This window comes from Mustela erminea, chromosome 19 (assembly GCF_009829155.1).
Source record: "Mustela erminea isolate mMusErm1 chromosome 19, mMusErm1.Pri, whole genome shotgun sequence".
Lineage (NCBI taxonomy): Eukaryota > Metazoa > Chordata > Mammalia > Carnivora > Mustelidae > Mustela > Mustela erminea.
Window position 1 is genome coordinate 26,076,700 of NC_045632.1, and position 8,133 is coordinate 26,084,832.

General features: G+C 36.7%; 1 pseudogene; it reads left to right on the forward strand.

Annotated features, from left to right (window-relative positions):
* Positions 1-500: 500 nt before the first annotated feature.
* LOC116579933 lies at positions 501-1,333 on the forward strand (annotated as a pseudogene).
* The last annotated feature ends 6,800 nt before the right edge of the window (positions 1,334-8,133 follow it).

Genomic DNA, 8,133 nt, shown 5'->3' on the forward strand with positions numbered 1-8,133 from the left:
TACAGTTTTTGCTTTAAAGTCAAATATGAGTATAACAACACCTAGATCCCATCCAGAATACCTTATTATATTTAGTCATCATGTATCTTTAGGCTCCTCTTAACTATAATAATTCCTCAGAATTTCCTTGTTTTTGATAACTTAGACCATTGTTCATTTACTTGTTTTATTTTGGTAACAGCCTTACTGAGATATAATTTATATACCATACAATTTATATACCATTTGAAGTGTACAACTCAGCATTTTTTTAATATGTCCAAAGAGCTGTGTAACCACTGCTCTAATCAGTTATCACATTTATCACCCCAAAAAGAAACCCTATTTTTTTTTTTACCCCCTCAAACTTCCTATCCCTTCAGCCCATGCAACCATTAATCTACATTCTGTTTCATGGATTTGCCTTATCTGAACAGTTCACATAGGTAGAATATAATATATGGCCTTTGTTGTTGGTTATTTTTACTTAGCAAAGTGTTTTCAAGATTCATTTATCCGGGGCGCGCGGCGGCAAGATGGTGGTGCAGATTTCGAAGAAGAGGAAGTTTGTCCCTGATGGCATCTTCAAAGCTGAACGGAACGAGTTCCTCACTTGGGAGCTGGCTGAAGATGGCTACTCCGGGGTTGAGGTCCGAGTTACACCAACCAGGACAGAAATCATTATCTTGGCCACCAGGACACAGAATGTTCTTGGTGAGAAGGGCCGCCGGATCCGAGAATTAACTGCTGTGGTTCAGAAGAGGTTTGGTTTCCCCGAGGGCAGTGTAGAGCTTTATGCTGAAAAGGTGGCTACAAGAGGTCAGTGTGCTATTGCCTAGGCAGAGTCTCTGCGTTACAAACTCCTAGGAGGCCTTGCTGTGCGGAGGGCCTGCTATGGTGTGCTGCGGTTCATCATGGAGAGCGGGGCCAAAGGCTGAGAGGTCGTGGTATCTGGGAAACTCCGAGGACAGAGGGCTAAATCCATGAAGTTTGTGGATGGCCTGATGATTCACAGTGGGGACCCTGTTAACTACTACGTTGATATGGCTGTGCGCCCTGTGCTGCTCAGACAGGGTGTGCCTGGCATCAAAGTGAAGATCATGCTTCCTTGCGACCCAAGTGGTAAGATTGGCCCTAAGAAGCCCCTGTCGGATCATGTGAGCATTGTGGAACCCAAAGATGAGATACTGCCCACCACCCTCATCTCGGAACAGAAAGGTGGGAAGCCAGAGCCTCCTGCTATGCCACAGCCAGTACCCACAGCCTAACAGGGTCTCTCCGGCAGCTGGATCTGGAGACTGGATTTCAATCCGCAAAGACCTTTAATAAAATCTTTGAGAAAGAAAGAAAAAAAAAAAGATTCATTTATGTTGTAGCTCCATCAGCACTTCATTCCTTTTTATGGCCAAATAACAATCAATTGCATGTATATACCACTGTTTGTTTATTCAGTCATCAGTTGATGGATATTGGGGTAGTTTCTTTCTTTTTTTTTTTTTTTTTTAAGATTTTAGTTTATTTATTTGAGAGACAGAGAGAGCGAGAGCACACATGTGCAGGGAGAAGGGGCACAGGGAGAGGGAGAAGCAGACTTTCCATTGAGCAGGGAGACCAATCTGGGACTCCATCCCAGGACCCTGAGCTAATTGACTCTATGTCATTGGTAGCACTTCCTGTCAACAGTAAGCTATCAGTAGTTAAGTTTTGGGGGAGTCCAATTTATACATAGATTTTTGGGTGGGCAACAAGCTTAGCATACCTAACTCCCATATTATTCAAAAGTCAACTGTATTTTCAGTGAACGATCTGAGCATAAAATTAAGAAACAAACCTATTTACAATAGCATAAAAAAGAATAAGATACTTAGAAATATGTTAACAAAAAATATGTAAGACTTGTACATAGGAAACTATATGAAATTGAAGGAAATTAGTAGTAGTATTCATAATCCTCATAAAGTAGAAACCACCCCTAGGCACCTGGGTAAGCAACTGCCTTCTGCTCAAGTCATGAGCTTTGTATCTTGATAAAGTCCCAATAGTTCATTTTTGCCCTTGCTTTTTTTGCCTTTGGTGATCTTTCTAGGAAGAAGTTGCTGCAGCTGAGGTCAAAGGGGTTGCGGCCTGTGTTCCTCTCAAGTGTTTTAACGGATTCCTGTCTTACATTTATTCTTTCATCCATTTTTGAGTCTGTTTTTGTGTGTGGTATAAGGAAATGGTGCAGTTTCATTCTTCTGCATGTGGCTGTCCAATTTTCCCAACACCATTTGTTGAAGAGACTGTCTTTTTTCCATTGGACATTCTTTCCTGCTTTGTCGAAGATTAATTGGCCATAGAGTTGAGGGTCCATTTCGGGGTTCTCTATTCTGTTTAATTGATCCATGTGTCTGTTTTTGTGCCAGTACCATGCTGTCTTGGTGATTACAACTTTGTAACAAGTCTTAAAGTCTGGAATTGTGATGCCGCCAGGTTTGGCTTTCTTTATCAACACTTCTCTGGCTATTTGGTGTCTGTTCTGGTTCCATACAAATTTTAGGATTATTTGTTCCATTTCTTTGAAAAAAGTTGGTGATATTTTGATAGGGATTGCATTGAATGTGTAGATTGCTCTAGGTAGCATAGACATTTTCACAATATTTGTTCTTCTAATTCATGACCATGGAATATTTCTCCATTTCTTTCTTTCTTTTTTTAAAGATTTTATTTATTTATTCATGAGGGACAGAAAGAGAGACACAGAGTGGGAAGCAGGCTCCCCACTGAGCAGAAAGCCCAATTCAGGATTCGATACCAGGATCCCCAGGTCATGACCTGAGCTGAAGGCAGGCACTAAACCATCTGAGCTGCCCAGGCACCCCGTTTTTCCATTTCTTTGTGTTTTCCTCAGTTTCTTTCATGAGTATTCTTTAGTTTTCTTAGTACAGATTCTTTGCCTCTTTGGTTAGATTTATTCCTAGGTATCTTATGGTTTGGGATGCAGTTATAAATGGGATGGACTTCTTCATTTCTTTTTCTTCTGTCTTGTTGTTGTTCTGTAGAAATACAACTGATTTCTGTGCATTGATTTTATATCCTGAAACTGCTGAATTCCTGTATGAGTTTTAGCAGTTTTGGAGTAGAGTTTTGGGGTTTTCTGTTTAAAATATCGTATCTGCAGAGTGAGAGTTTGACATCTTCTTTGCTGATTTTGATGCCTTTTATTTATTTTTGTTGTTTGATTGCTGAATTAGGACTCCTAGTACTATGTCGACCAAAAGTGGTGAGAGTGGAGCCCCCTGCCATGTTCCTGACCTTAGGGGGAAAATTCTCAGTTTTTCCCCATTGAGAATGATATTTGCTGTGGGTTTTTCATAGATGGCTGTTATGATATTGAGGTATGTACCCTCCATCCCTACACTGTGAAGAGTTTTGATCAAGAAAGTATGCTGTATTTTGTCAAATGATTTTTCAGCATCTATTGATAGTATCATATTGTTCTTGTCCTTTTTTTTATTAATTAGTATATCACATTGATTTGTAGATGTTTAACCAATCTTGCAGCCCAGGAATAAATCCCACTTGGTCATGGGGAATAATCCTTTTAATGTACTGTTGGGTCCTATTGGCTAGTATCTTGGTGAGAATTCTGCCATCTATGTTCATCAAGGATATTGGCCTGTGATTATCCTTTTTGGTGGAGTCTTTGTCTGATTTTGCGATCAAGGTAATGTTGGCCTCATAAGATGAGTTTGGAAGTTTTCCCTCTATTTCTACTTCTTGAAACAGCTTCAGAAGAGTAGTATTAGTTGTTTTTTAAATGTTTGGTAGAATTCCCCTGGGAAGCCATCAGGCTCTAGACTCTTGTTTATTGGAAGATTTTTGATTATTACTTCAATTTCCTTACTGGTTATGGGTCTGTTCAGGTTTTCTATTTCTTCCAGGTTCAGTTTTGGTAATTTATATGTCTCTAAGAATGCATCTATTTCTTCCAGATTGCCTAATTTATTAGCATGTAATTGCTCATAATATGTTTTTATAATTGTTTGTATTTCTTCAGTGTTTGTTGTGATCTCTCCCCTTTCATTCATGACTATTAATTTGGGTCCTTTCTCTTTTCTTTTTGGTAAGTCTAGCCAGGGGTTTATCAATCTTATTAATTCTTTCAAAGAACAGCTCCTAGTTTCGTTGATCTGTTCTACTGTTCTATTTTTCTACTGGTTTCTATTTCGTTGATTTATGCTCTGATCTTTATTATTTCTCTTCTCCTGCTGGGTTTAGGCTTTATTTGTTGTTCTTTCTCCAGCTCGTTTAAGTGTTAGGTTGTGCACTTGAGACCTATCTTGTTTCTTGAGAAAAGCTTGTATTGCTATATACTTCCCTTTTAGGCCTACTTTGCTGCATCCCAAAGGTTTTGAAAAGTTGCTTTTTCATTTTCATTAGTGTCCATGAATTTTTAAAATTCTTCTTTAATTTTCTGGTTGGTCATTCATTCTTTTGTAGGAAGCTCTTTAACCTCCATGTATCTGAGTTCTTTCCAAATTTCCTCTTGTGATTATGTTCAAGTTTCAAAGCATTATGGTCAGAAAATATGCAGGGAATGATCCCAATCCTTTGGTTGAGACCAGATTTGTGACCTAGTATGCAATCTATTCTGGAGAATGTTCTATGTGCATTGGAGAAGAGTGTGTATTCTGTTGCATTAGGATGGAATGCTCTGAATATGTCTGTGAAGTCCATCTGGTCCAGTGCATCATTCAAAGCCTATGTTTCCTTGTTGATCTTCTGTGTAAATGATCTGTCCATTGTAGTGAGTGGGGTGTTAAAGTCCCCTACTATTACTGTATTATTATCAATGTGTTTCTTTAATTTTGTTATTAATTGGTTTACAGAATTAGCTGCTCTCATGTTAGGGGCATAAATATTTACAATTGTTAGATCTTCTTGTGGGACAGACCCTTTAATTATGATATAGTGTCCTTCCTCATCTCTTATTATAGTCGTTGTTTTAAAATCTAATTTGATATAAGGATTGCTACCCCAGCTTTCTTTTGAGTTCCATTAGCCTTATAAGTGGTTTTCCACACCCTCAGTTTAAATATAGAGGTGTCATTGTGTCTAAAATGAGTATCTTATAGACAGGATATTGATGGGTCGGGTTTTTTTTTCCAATCTGATATCCTGTGTCTTTTGATTGTGGCATTTAGCCCATTTATGTTCAGAGTAACTATTGAAGGATATGAATTTAGTGTCATTGTATTACTGGTAAAGTCACTATTTCTGTATATTGTCTCTGTTCCTTTCTGCTCTATGTTACTCTTTAGGCTCTCTCTTTACTTACAGAATCTCCTTCCTGCAGAGCTGGTTTAGTGGTCACAATTCTTTTAGTTTCTGTTTGTCCTGGGATCTTTTTATCTCTCCTATTCTGACTGACAGGTTTTCCAGGTAAAGTATTCTTGGCTTCTTTTTCATTTAACACCCAAATATATCATGCTAGTCCTTTCTGTCCTGCCAGGTCTCTATGGATTGGTAAGCTGCCAATCTAATATTTCTATCCTTGTAGGTTATGGAGTTCTTGTCCCAAGCTGCTTTCAGGACTTTCTGTTTATCTCTGAAATTTGCAAGCTTCACTATTATACGTTGCAGTGTTGATATATTTTTTTGTTTTTGAGGGAGATTTTCTCTGCCTCTTGGACTTGAATGTCCATTTCCCTTCCCAGATTAGAGAATTTCTCAGCTATAATTGGCTCCAGTATTGCTTCTGCCCTTCTTTCTCTCTCTTTCATCCTCTGGGATCTCAGTTATTCTAATATTTTTTTCTCTTTATGGTATCACTTATCTCTTGAATTCTTCCTTCATGATCCAGTAGTTGTTTATCTATCTTTTTCTCAGCTTCTTTAGTCTCCATCATTTGGTCTTCTGCATCACTAATCTGTCTTCTGCCTCATTTATCCTAGCAGTTAGAACCTCCATTTTTATAGCAGTTCATCAATAACCTTTTGATTTTGACTTGATTAGATTTTAGCTCTTTTATTTTCCCAGAAAGGGATTCTCTAGTGTCTTCTATGTTTTTTTCAAGCACAGCTAGTATCTTCAAAATCATTATTCTGAACTGTATTTCTGACATTTTAATTATATGCCTACTGATTAGGTTCCTGGCAGTTAGTGCTACCTCTTTTTCTCTTTTTTGAGGTGAGTTTTTCTCTCTTGTCATTCTTGAAGAAAATGGTCAGTTTTCTATTTGTAGAATTGCAACAGTTCTTTTCTAGATCTCTGTTTGAGTTCACAGGTGTTCAGAATGATTTGATAGCTATCTAGCTGAATTCTTGGGAACAGACAAAACTAAGGTCTCTTACTCCTCTACCATCTTTATTTTTCTGACTACATGTTTATAATTGTTATATCTTCTAAGTGGATTGATCTTTTTATCATTATGAAATATCCTTATTTGTCCCCAGTAAAAATTTTTGTCCTAAAGTCTATTTTATCTCATATATGTATAGTCACTCTCTTTGTTATTGTTTTCAGGGTTTGTTTTTTGCCATGATTTATTTTTGACCTATTTGTTTCTTTAGCTGTGCTTTACTCTTGACCTGTTTGCTTCTAAAGTGAGTCTCTTAAGCAGCATAAAGTTCGATCATATTTTTAATTCCATTCTGCCATTTTCTACCTTTAATTGGAGAGTTTGATTCACTTACATTTAATGTAATTACTAAATGTATGTCTAGCATTTTGCTTTTTGTATTCTCTTTGTCATGTCTGTTTTGTCCTTTGTTTTCTTTTCTTTTTTTTTTTTTAAATCAATTTTATTTATTTGAGAGAGAGAAAATTAGAGAAAGAATGAGAGAGAGTACAAACAGGGAGGATAGGGAGAACCAGGCTCCCTGCAGAGGCTGAGCAAGAGCGTGATGTGGGACTCAATTTCAGGACCCTGGGATAGTGACCTGAGCCTGAGGCAGACACTTAACTGACTGAGCCTCCCAGGCGACCCTGTTCTTTGTTTTTTTTTTTTTTTTTAATTACTGTCTTCTTTTGTGTTAAATAGATTTTTAGTGTATCATTTAACTTTCCTTATTTCTTTATGTATTTTTAAGAAGTTTTATTTATTTACTTTTTTAGAGAAAGAGAGATTGGGAGGTCAGGGGGTGGGGGTGGGGAGAATCCAAAAAAGCTCCCTGTCCAGCATAAAGCCCAACTTAGACCTTGATTTCATGACCTGAAATCATGATCTGAGCTTAAACCAAGAGTCAGATGCTTAACGAGTTCCTCCACTCAAGCACCCCATTATATATTTTTGAGTTATTTTCTTAGTATTTTACCTGAAAATTACCATTTATAGTCTTAATTTATAATGATCTAACTTTGATCAAGATAACTTAATTTAAATAGTATATAAATCATGGCTTCTCTATAAGTTCTATTCCCCCACTCACTCCTTTATGCTGTTATTGTCACAAAGTATGTCTTTGCACATTGTTTGCCCACAACCTAGATTCATAATTCTTGTTTTATGTAGTTGGTTTTTTTTTTTAAATCAGACAAGGAAAAAAAAAGGAGTTACAAACAAAAAATACACTTGTAACACCATTTATATTTAACTATTTAATTAACTTTATTGATGCTCTTTATTTCTCCATATGGACTCAATTTACTTTCTAGTGTCTGTTCATTTTAACCTGAGGCACTCTTTTCAGTATTTCTTGTAGAGAAATTTTGCAAGTGATAAACTTACCATTTTTGCTTATCTGGGAATATCTAAAATTCCCTTTCGTTTTTTGAAGAATAATTTTGCCGAATTCTTGGTTTTTAGTTTTTTTTTTTTTTTTTTTTTTTTTTTTTTTTACTTTTAGTAGGTTATGCTATTGCATTCTGGCCTTCAAGGTTTCTCTTCTCTTCTTTTTTTAAAAAATATTTTACTTTTAAGTAATTGCTACACACAACATAGGGCTTAAAGATACAACTTTGAGATAAAAATTTGCACGTTCTACCAACCGAGCCAGCCAGGTGTCCCTGGCCTCCAGGATTTCTGATGATAAATCCACTAATAGCCTTATTGAGAATCACTTTTTATGAACAGTGACTTGTTGTTTCACATATTCTTTTTGTCTTTAGCTTTTGACCATTGATTATGATGTTTGAGATTAAGAGGATTTCTGAATTTATTTTACTTGGAATTTA